This window comes from Urocitellus parryii, chromosome X, assembly GCF_045843805.1.
Source record: "Urocitellus parryii isolate mUroPar1 chromosome X, mUroPar1.hap1, whole genome shotgun sequence".
Taxonomy (NCBI): Eukaryota; Metazoa; Chordata; class Mammalia; order Rodentia; family Sciuridae; genus Urocitellus; species Urocitellus parryii.
Genome location: NC_135547.1, coordinates 129,408,137 through 129,419,955, shown reverse-complemented (window position 1 = coordinate 129,419,955; position 11,819 = coordinate 129,408,137).

Sequence of the window (11,819 nt, the reverse complement as noted above, 5' to 3'; positions counted from 1 at the left end):
TGTTGATTGATTGTATATTCTCTTCTGAGAAGTGTCTGTTCACGTCCTTGGCCCATTTGTTGATTGGGTTATTTGTTTTTTTGGTGCTTAGCTTTTTGAGTTCTTTATATACAATAGAGATTAGTGCTCTGTCTGATGTGTGAGGGGTAAAAACTTGTTCCCAGGGTGTCGGCTTTCTGTTCACCTCACAGATTGTTTCTTTTGCTGAGAAGAAACTTTTTAGGTTGATTCTATCCCATTTATTGATTGTTGGTTTTAATTCTTGGGTTATAGGAAGTTGGGGCCTAATTCCACATGATGAATATTACAGACTACTTTTTCTTCTATTAGATGCAGAGTCTCTGGTTTAATTCCTAGGTCCTTGGTCCATTTCAATTTGCACTTTGTACTTGATGAGACCTAGGGATTTCATTTTATGTTGTTGCTTATGGATTTCCAGTTTTCCTAGCACAATTTGTTGAAGATGCTTTTTTCTCCTGTGCATGTTTTTTGCACCTTTGACTAATATAATATAATTGTAATTTTCTGGGTTAGTGTCTGTGTCCTCTATTCTGTTCCATTGGTCTACCAGTCTGTTTTGGTGCCAACACCATGCTGTTTTTGTTACTGTTTCTCTGTAGTATCGTTTAAGATCTGGTATAGAGATGCCACCTACTTCAGTCTAAGGATTGTTTTAGCTATTCTGCATGTCTTATTTTTCCAGATGAATTTCATGATTGTTTTTTTCTATTTTTAAGGGAATGCCTTGGGAATTTTGATGGGAATTGCATTATATTTGTATAATGCTTTTGGGAGTATGGTCATTTTGATCATATTAATTCTGCCTATCCAAAAGCAAGTTAGATGTTTTCATCTTCTGAGGTCTTCTTTGATTTCTCTCTTTATGGTTCTGTAGTTTTCATTGTATAGATCTTTTACTTCTTTCATTAAGTTGATTCGCAAGTGTTTTTTTTTTTTTTTTTTTTTTTTAGGATATTGTGAATTGGGTAGTCTTTCTCATTTCCTTCTCAGAGGCTTTTTCACTGATATTCAGAAATACGTTTGATTTATGGGTGTTGATTTTATATCCTGCTACTTTGCTTAGTTCATTTACTAGTTCTAGAAGTTTTCTGGTGGAGTTTTTTGGTTCTTCTAGATATAGAATCATATCATCAGCAAATAGTGCCAATTTAAGTTCTTCTTTTCGTATAAATATCCCTTTGATTCCTTTCATTTGTCTAATTGCTCTGGCCAGCATTTCAAGAACTATGTTGAATAGAAATGGAGAAAGAGAGCAGCCCTGTCTTGTTCCAGTTTTTAGAGAAAATGCCATCAATTTTTCTCTGTTTAGAATGATGTTGTCCTGAGGCTTAGCATGAAAGCCTTTACAATGTTGAGATATGTTACTGTTATCCCTAGTTGTTCTAGTGTCTTGAACATAAAGGGGTGCTGTATTTTGTCAAATGCTTTTTTCTGCATCTATTGAGATGATCATATGATTCTTATCTTTGGGTCTATTGATGTGATAAATCACATTTAGTGATTTGCGTAAGTTGAACCAACCTTGCATCTCTAGGATGAATCCCACTTAATCATGGTGTATAATCTTGGTAAGCTGTGTTTTCTATTTTATCACTTGATATTGGTCTGTTTCAATTGTGTATGTCTTCCTGATTCAATCTGGACAGATCGTATGACTTAAGAAATTTGTGGATAACTTCAATGTCTTCTATTATCCTCTGTATTTCTGTCATATCTGTTGTAATATTATCATTTTCATCAAGTATACGGGTAATTCGAGTTCTCTCTCTCATTCTCTTTGTTAGCATGGCTAAGGGTCTGTCAATTTTATTTATTTTTTTAAAGAACCAACTTTTTTGTCCATATTATCAACTGTTTCATTTGTTTCAATTTTATTGATTTCAGCTCTAATTTTAATTATTTTTTGCCTTCTACTGCTTTTGCTGCTGGTTTGTTCCTCTTTTTTTAGGGCTTTGAGAGGTAGTGTGAGGTCATTTATTTGTTACCTTTTTTTTCTTTGAAAGAATGAATGCCATGCAATAAATTTTCCTCTTAGTACTGCTTTCATAGTGTCTCAGATTTCCATCGGTTTTTTATATGTTCTTATTAATACCTAAGAAATTTTTAATCCCCTCTTTGATTCCTTCTGCAATGCATTCTTCATTCAGTAACCTATTGTTTAGTCTCCAGGTGAGGGAGAAATTTTTACTTTTTATTTTGTTTTTGATTCCCAATTCCATTTAATTATGATCTGATGAAATAAATGGTAGTGTCTCTACTTTTTTATATTTGCTAACTGTTGCTTTGTGGCATAGGATATGGTCTATTTTAGAGAAGGATTCATGTGTTACTGAGAAAAAATTGTTTCAGGTTGAAATATCCTATATGTGTCAATTAAGACTAAATTATTGATTATGTTATTGAGTTTTATAGTTTTTTAATTCAACTTTTGTTTGGAAGATCTGTGCAGTGGTGAGAGAGGTGTGTTAAAGTCACCCGAGATTATTGTGTTGTGGTCAGTTTTACTCTGGAACTTGAGAAGCGTTTTTTTGAACATAGCTGCACCATTGTTTGGGGCATATATATTTATGATTGTTACATCTTGTTGGTGTATGGTTCCCTTGAGCAGTATGTAATGTCCATCTTTACCCTTTTCATTCCCATTGGCTTGAAATCTACTTTATTTGATATGAGTATGGAAAACCCTGCTTACTGGTGCAGTCTGTGTGAGTGGTACGGTTTTTCCCAACCTTTCACCCTCAGTCAGTGTATGTCTTTTTCTATCAGATGAGCTTCCTGGAGGCAGCATGTTGTTGGGCCTTTTTTTATTTTTTTAATCCAGTCTGCTAGCTTATGCCTTGTGATTGGTGTGTTTAATCCATTAGCATTCAGGGTTATTATTGAGACATGGTTTGTATTTCCAGCCATATTTGTTTATTTTTGTTAATTATCTTGCCTTGGTGTTCTTCTTTGATTAGATTTTTTTCCCCCTTTGGGGTACTACCTTCCTCTTCTGATTTTCATTGTTGTTTTTCTTTTCCTCTTCATTAAATATTTTTCCAAGGATGTTTTGTAGTGCTGGTTTTCTAGCTATAAATTCTTTTAACTTTTGTTTATCATGGAAGGATTTTATTTCATCTTAAAATCAAAGCTTAATTTTACTGGATACAAGATTCTTGGTTGGCACCCATTTTCTTTCAGCTTCATAGATGTTGTTTGAGGATCTTCTAGCTTTTAGGGTCTGTGATGAAAAAATCTGCCATTATCCCAACTGATTTTCCCCTATATATATTCTGATTCCTTTCTCTCATGATTTTTAAAATTCTCTCCATATCCTGTATGGTGAGCATTCTTATTATTATGTGCCTTGGTATGGATCTGTTTTGAGTTTGTACATTCGGCATCCTGTAGCCTCTTCAATTTGGATTTCCAATTCATTCTTCGTGTTTTGAAAGTTTTCTGATATTATTTCATTGAACAGCTTCTTGATTCCTTTGGTTTGGTCCTCTATGCTTCCCTTTATGCCAATAACTCCTAAATTTGGTCTTTTTATGGTATCCCATATTTCTTGAATGTTCTGCTCCTGGTTCCTTACCATTTTCACTCTGTGGTCTATGTTCCCTTCAAGATTATATATTTTATCTTCATTGTCTGATGTCCTATCTTCCCAGTAGTCCACTCTGTTAATGATGCTTTCATTTGAGCTTTGAGTTTGGTTCATTATTTCATTCATTTCAAAGATTTCTGTTTGTTTGTTTGTTTCTATGTTTGTTTTAGAACCTCTATCTCCCTGTTGAGGTGACCTTTTGCTTCTTGGATTTGTTTATGTAGCTCATTATTGAAGTGATCTCTTACTGCTTGTCTTTGCTCTCTTATATCTTCTTGGAGTTCACAGGACATTTTAACCATGTATATCCTGAAATCATTCTGGGTCCATTTTTCTGCTGTAGCTGCCATGATTCTAATGATGTGTTGTCTTGATTTGTTTGGGCACTTTCTTCCCTTGTCTTTCATGTTACTTGTGTGTCTTCCTTTCCAGCTCTGTGGTTCTGGGGTGTTATTGTTTTTACCCTATAGATTTGTAGTGCTATTGTAAGTTTTCAAGATCCCTGCTTTGTGGGGAAGGATGATGTTAACAGATCCCAATATCAACAATACATCATGTATGAACAATTTGTTGTTATGAAGACATTTACAGTTTAGTCTCAATGTCCAGAAATGTTGGATTCCATTATTATTTAAAATATAATCCTAGTTTTGTAAAAAGGTTTACAGTCTCTGGTGGTGGACAATGAACTGGGGGTCTGCCATGATGATACGTGGCTCAGAGGGAGTTCCCATCTGCCAGCCATGCTCACCAAATATGGGGAAAAAGGTGATCCAAGATGGAGCCGGTCTGCTTCCAGCGCTGGGGTGACCAGTGACGTGGGGAGAGCTGGGTGATGGCCTCGTGCTGTGGGTAGGTAGCAGCTGCGTGACCTGTGTGGGAATGGTGCAGCCTGGAGTTCTGCAGAGGGGCTGAGAGGTATTTCTGCTGAGCCGCTCAAGAGCTGCTTGTGGCTAGAGCTGTGGGCTTTGGGCCTGGAGTAAATAGTCTTACTCGATCACTGAGGCTCTGAATTCTCCACTGGGCTTACAGCATGTTGATTTCTATGAGAATCCACTCTAGAGAGGATTTCACGCTCTCTGAGATCTGTATTCTGATGAGGTGAGACCTGGGCCATGGAACAACACAGGATGCTGCCTGTCTCTGGCCCACCATCTTGAATTTCCCCCCTTCTGCTCTTGACATGATATGGTACCCTTTCAACCGTCAAGGCCTCTTTAAACAGCAGGGAAGAACTCCAACTGGAGAAAAGCCTTGTATGTAGAAATTTGATAAGATATTCCTTGTTTCAGATCTAGTTAGACTTGTTCATATTTGAGGGAATATTTTGTATTATTTATTATTATTATTATTATTATTATTATTATTATTTCAACCCAGAGGTGCCTAAACACTGAGACACATCCCAGTCTTTTTTTATTATTATTTTTTTCAATGTTGAGACATGGTCTCACTTGGTTGCTTAGGTCCTAAGTGGCTGAGGCTGGCTTTGAACTTGTGATCCTACTGCATTAGACTGATATAGTCTTCACTGCCTTCAGTAACCTCGCTCTTTTGAGAAAACAACTGTGGGAGTGTGAAAAGTGTATGTGCCTTCATTATCCTATTCACAGGTGATAAAAATGCACCCTAGAGTGGATGTAAGGATGGCATCAAGGTGAAGATGTGAAAGCAAGGTTAAATCTGTTATTGTTAGATTCAACTTTTCTGTATTTTAAGTTCTTTGCATCTGCAGTCAAATCTCACATATTATGACATAATCTTATATATACTGTGCATTTTTGTGTGTGCAAAAATGTTAGTTGCATTAACTTTTGGTCACAGCATTTTAATACTTTTTTTAGAGTTTTTATGTCTCTCCTTCCATTAAGTACATTTTCTCTAATAGTGTCCATTTTTTGCAGTAAAGGCTTTATCAAATTTAAAACTCGGGTCTCATAATATGAAAACTTTTTCTATATGGAATTCTGATATTTTCTGTGTCCTCAAATATTGTATGACTTTTACAGATGTTGTGATAAAATAAAAATTGAGAGAGGTTTTAGATAAATAATTACCAGGGTCAGAGAATGGAGAAGAGAAAAGGAACATTACCATCATTATATCTGGAGTCTTTAAGCACTGAGCCCCATCCCTAGTCCTTTTCAATTTTTTGTGTTTTTTTTTGTTTGTTTGTTTGTTTCACTGAGGATCTTGCTAAGTTCTTCTTAAGGGCCTCCATTTCTTGCTGAGGCTGGGTTGAAGCTTGTGATCCTCCTGCTATGACCACTGAAATCACAGACATATGCTACTGTGCTCAGCTCCTGGGTGTTTCCTGAATCCCTGATGTAAATCAAAATGTGCCTTGTTTGTGTCCAGTTTCCAGGTGTCACCAATTCAGATGCAGGAATTACCTCTTCATGTCTTTCTCTATGTTAACGTCCTTCAAGGTCTAAGGTTCTAAAATGATGCTGATCATCATAAGAACATTAACTCACACCTTCCAAATTATTATTAGTTCAGTTGAACTAAACTGGAGTTGACTTGGAAAAATGTATACTAGATAATTTATGTTGAAAATAGGGGTGGAAGAACTATTTCAATATTTAAGTAAACCAATTATTGATTTCTATGAAGAGCTCATGATATAATGAACTTCGGTTACTATTCCCTTTCATGCACCAGGCACCAGAAAAGCACTTTAGCAGGGTCACAGAGGCTATCAGAAATGCCCTGGCGCTCAGGTGAAGGTTTTCCAGAGCAGCAAGTCACATTAAAAAACACCTGGGAGGGGTGAGTTGTGCCACCCACACATGCACTCACACCCATGTGCACACACATGTACAGGATCAAGTCACCCTTTTCTCTACATACCCTCCCTAGTGCAGTGCATTCATCCTCACTGTGTCATGCAACTATTGATTTCTTTGATTTTTCTCACAATGTTGCTGCCCACTATTCCTTCTCAAAAATCATTTGTTATTTCCTGACTTCTCAATTTAGCCTTGTGTCATTCAGAAGTTTCAGACACATTGTGTGTGTTAGTTGAGGCCTCTCCACTCCAGCTTTGTGTACAGATTAGTGAAATATCTCTTCCTTCCTCCTTTTCTCCCTTTGTTATTTCAGACATTACCCAGGAGGCCTCCACCACTGAGCTTCACCCTAACCCTCTTAATTGTTATTTTTTAAGAGAGTGAGGCTAGCCTTGAACTTGTAGTCACCCTGCCTCAGCCTGCTACAGCTGGGACCATAGGTATATGCCCTTGTGTGCCCTACAAGAATCATCACCAATCATTGCAATTACTGATATCTGTGAATCAGTCAAATTTACTCTCCAATTAGAAGTGTCAAAATTGGAATATAAGTCAGCATTTTAAAACACTTATTGTTTGATCAAGGTTGTATAAATTTGATTCATTATAAATTGGTCTTTGATCAAACAATACAAATTGTAGGTATAAGTTTAATATTTTAATAAGTTCTATCATGTCAGAATGTGGAGAAAAAGCTTACATCAGCATAATAAAATCAGGGAAATAGGCTAAAATATCCTAGAATTGATTGTTCAAATATATATAGTCAGTCCAGGTATACATAAATCTGTTTCTCAATTGTTTTGACCTTTCCATGTCGTCTGTCTAGATAATTATATAACATCTTCATCATTAAAATTTAGAATATAAAGACCTTTTCATTTACCTGAAGATGATTTCTTTCTTCTTAGGACCTCCTAGTAGAGATCCTTTTATTTCTGTCACTTAGGGCTAGATAATCATACTAGCAAACATGGGTGTTTCCTCTCTGCAGAAACATCTTTGTTTTCTTCTATAGAAATCTTTCTTTTTGTTTTACTTTGGGACAATTTTTATAAATCTTAGAGTCTAAACAAATTACTTATTGTACCTTGATAAGAAGTGTCTCAGTGAAAATATAGTTAAAGCTGTTGGACATTTCTGTTGACAGAATCATATCTATTTATCATCTTATAAAAATTGGTACAGTAATTTGATAATTAGAGATTGCTTGATGGTTGTATACCTCTTGAAATAGATATTTTAGAATAAAATACATTCATCTTAAATATCTACTATAAAATGCAGAGCATGAGATAAATGCATGTATAAGAAATATAACTGAAGTGTTTACTGTTGAAAAACGATTAAAAGCAAATAGATACATATTAATTAAAAATCAGACATGTATGTCAATTATTTTATGAATTAAGGACTCTAGATCATCCAAATAACTGGAAAAATATGCATTCATAATAAAAATATAACTTACTGTTATATGATCACGGAATTTTAAAGTGAGCCTCATTAAATCGTGTGGCTCTTAAAAGTATTTGGGCCCATTCATTTTACTTTGGACTAGTAGTGCACTCATTCTATTTGTGATGTCATGTGATGTGGTTAAAAAAATTCTTGTGTATACGTTTGTTTGTTTATTGTAATTACTTAGTCAGGAACGAGAAGAAGGACTTCTTGGTCATCACAGAATCATTGTGAGGAAGGATCTCAGATGCTGGCTTTGATGTCTGAGGGGTGCAAAACGCATTCCCATAGTCTCCAAAATTGTAAGAAGCCTATGTTTGTGACCTTTCCTCAATGGAACATTATTTAGTAATATTACCTAGAAGAGCAAAAAGAAGCACTCTAAAGGAAGCTGTTGAGACACACACACACACACACACACACACACACACACACACACACACACATATAGTTATTTAGGTTCAGAGCAAGTCAGGCTTAGGGCTGCAACGGGGAAGCCTGTGGAGTCAGATTTTGCCTGAAATAGATCTCTTGTATTTCAGGCGCACATTCTTAAAAATGCAGGCTCCCTGAAGCTCCAGTGACCAACCTGGGTGAAGCAGGAAGCACAGGTTAGTGGCTGGGAGGCGGGACCAGACGCCCTGCCTGGGTGACAGAGGAAGAACCAATTGGAAGCCCTGGAAAATGGGAAAGGCCTGATGAGGAAGCCAGGCTCCGCCCCCTAGGCTCCCCTGGTTACCATGGTGATGGAACAGCTGGGAACTGGCTGTGGCTGCTGCAGCTGCCTGGGTCCCAAGGTCAGGGGTTAGCTCTCTCCTCCTTAATGGGCTGTTTCGCTGTGCCTTCCCCTCCCCCTCCTGTTCTCCCATCGTTTACATTTTCCCTTTCCAGAGCGTGGGCACTTTAAAACAGTGATTTAAAGGCAGAGGCCAGCATTACTGTCCGACCCTAAGGCGGTCTGCCTTTGGCCCCTAGACCAGGTTGCTTAAGGGTCAAAAGCACAGCTGGGTGGGGCTAGTTAAGACATTTTAGGGAGCAGCAGCTGGTCTTCTATCCTGCAGCTGAGTTAAAGCTGTTCCAACCCCAGTGGGACAAGACTGCAGGGAAGAGGCTCAGTACAAATTGTTTGAGCACATTTGAAAAAATAGCAGAAAAACACAATTTGCCTCTCTACCGGCAGAAAATCTCCTGCATCAAATCGCACCACGAAAAATGTTTCCTTTTTCCTCTTACTCTCCAAACATTGACCCATAGACTATAGATTCCAAAAAATCTTTATGTTGTTAGGGGGGCAAAATTGTGATGTATGCAGTGGAGGGGAGAAGAATGTGCATACGCTTTTGCCCCTTCCAAAGCTTTATTCACTCAAGTTCCTCCATACAGTTTCACTCTATAGGTTCTTAATTCGGAAAACACAATCCTTAATGCTGGGCACTGCAATAGACATGATCAATCCTCAGCGAACAATTCTAGATGCATTCTAAGCACTGCAAAACACACCTAATCAGGGCAGGCTAGTGACAGCCATTCCCTCTGCATGCTGAGTTCAAAGGTCTAAAGTCCTAGGCTTTGAGTCCAGCAGATGCACACTCACTCAGACCGTGGTAATCAGGTCTGGATCCAAGGTAGGCTTTCCCTAGCGTGGAGCGTGGAGTGGATGACCTGTTGAGGAGGGGGCCGTAGGGAGGAGTTGGGGCTCTCACCAAGGTCCAGGTGAGGCGGTAAGTTTGAGAGCCATGAGGATCATGCAGAGACTCAGGAAAGATGCCAAGTGATGGGATGTCTGGTCCTCAGCAGGCTCTCCAGCTCTAGTGCATCCTTGTTTCAGCTGGCTGAATCCCTGTTCATCAGCTCTATCATTTATACTAAATTTGGGGGCTTTTGACCCCCCTTGAATCCTTATCAGCTACCACCATATTTCTCAGTGATGTCATTTACCCTGGGTCAGAAACTCTAGTCTGGTGGCCTCCACCCTGATCTTCTCCCTTTCCCTCTTTTCAGGCAAGGACAGCCTGCCAGGGGCTTCACTCTCTCTATCAGGGTGAGGGGAAGGAACTTGTTTGAGGCCTTACTGGAGGGATCTGTGGATGTGCCTGGTGAAACTGCAGGTTAAACTGAAGTTTTTAAAGTGGAGTTGCTTAGGCTCAGGCCTAAGGCCATCCTAACACTTTACCTAATACTTCAAAATAAAAAAATACACAAAAACAAAACCTTCTCAGAAAAGCAATTTTCCCATAGGAGAGCACCGAACTTAGCAACATATCCCATGAATCACCTTCATAATTCTTTATATTTACTTATGGTTTCTAGAATTGCAAAAATATTTTTTGTTTTTCTTTCTACAGACAACAAATTCCCAGATCTTATGAGTTTAACATCATAACTTCTTCTTCTGTCTAATTCACTTACTTTCTACAATTCAACCCACAACACTCTGAAATCCTAAGTGCACTTAACTTCTGGAGAGAAATTCCAAACTCACTAAATTTCTAAAATTTACACTGAAGTTCAAGTACAGGACACCACATGTCCCGACACAGGACTAAACCAGTCAGGGTCACTCCAGGTGAACTGGGCTGCATGACATTGTCAGACAGAGACAGAGAAATGTCTTTTTCTTTGATTCTGTGATGACTCCCTCACCCAGCTCCCCCAAAGGAGGCAAGGCAGGCAAGAAAGAGAGAGAGCAGGCCTGGAGCCCCATTTTACTGGGGAGAAGCCACTCAAATGAGGATAGGGTCAAGATTCAGGGGGTGGAGTCTTCCTGATGTCTGCTGCCAGTAGGTTGACATCCTGGAAGGCCACACCCATCTCATGTGCTGTGTGGGGATCAAGGGCAGAGCAAGGGAAGGGGACACACAAGGGGAGGTTCTATGGAACATTCTATCCCAAAAGGGCACAGAGTAGGATTCCAAAGGAACAGGTGGGTGTAACTCGACCCCACTGGGTGACGGCTACTCCTGGAGCCACACCTCACTATGTGAATGGGGGTGAGGCCCAATGTGTTGTGGGGTGCAGCAGCTGTTCCATACTACCCAGCTGCCCAGCATGTGGGTGTCAGGGCACCCCAGGAGGCTGTCTCCTGCGCAGCCAGCAGAATGCAATGGCTACTCTTGGTAAAGCTGTGGGACAAACGTGAGGCAGTCAGTGTCCGGGTCCAGCAGTGCTCACCGGGTCCCACTGTCCCATGGTCTACACAAGCAAAAATTGCTTCTTCCCCCCTGTCCAAGCTCTGGGGTGGGCACGTCACAGGTTTAAGTGGGTGTTATTTGAAGTTGTCCCCCTCAGACTCACAGTCTGAGCCATGACCTAATGGAGCACAGCTCCACGACCATGGTTTACATCATGAGTGGGAAATTGTGACGTGTTTGGCAAAAATAATGGTGAATGTGTTGTCACAGAAATTGTCTCATGTGTGTGTTCTCTTTAGCTTGATTACATGGGAGGTTTTTTGCACATTTCATCTGACAAGGGAGCAATCTGGATGCTGGGTGGAGAGGGTGAGGGGCTCCCTAGGGCTGAGGACCCAGGATGCTCCTCTGAGCACATCCCTGCATCCTCCAGGGGAAGTTTGATCGCAGGATGCCTTTTGTCTGGGGTGTCTGTGGGTCACGTCCTCTCCACTGTCAGGAGAGGGTCCCGGGGTCAGGACTGTTGGGGCTCCCAGGAGCCTGGGTTTCCTGTTGGGAGTCAGAAGCCTGAGCAGTAACCTCCACACAGGGGCCAGGGGCTTAGGATCCTGTCCCCATTGCTCAAGTGAGGAGAAGGACACGTTTCCCGCCACAGGGGTGGCTGAGGTCATGGCACAGCGCCAGGCTCCCCGAGTTCCTCTCCTGCAGGGATGCTGCTGCCCCAGTTTTGCTTTGGTTTTTATTTCTCTCCTTTGCAAGTGGCACCTTGCATGGTGTCTGTTTCTGGAAATGTTGATATATTTTCACTTTTTACATGAGATTTGTGTG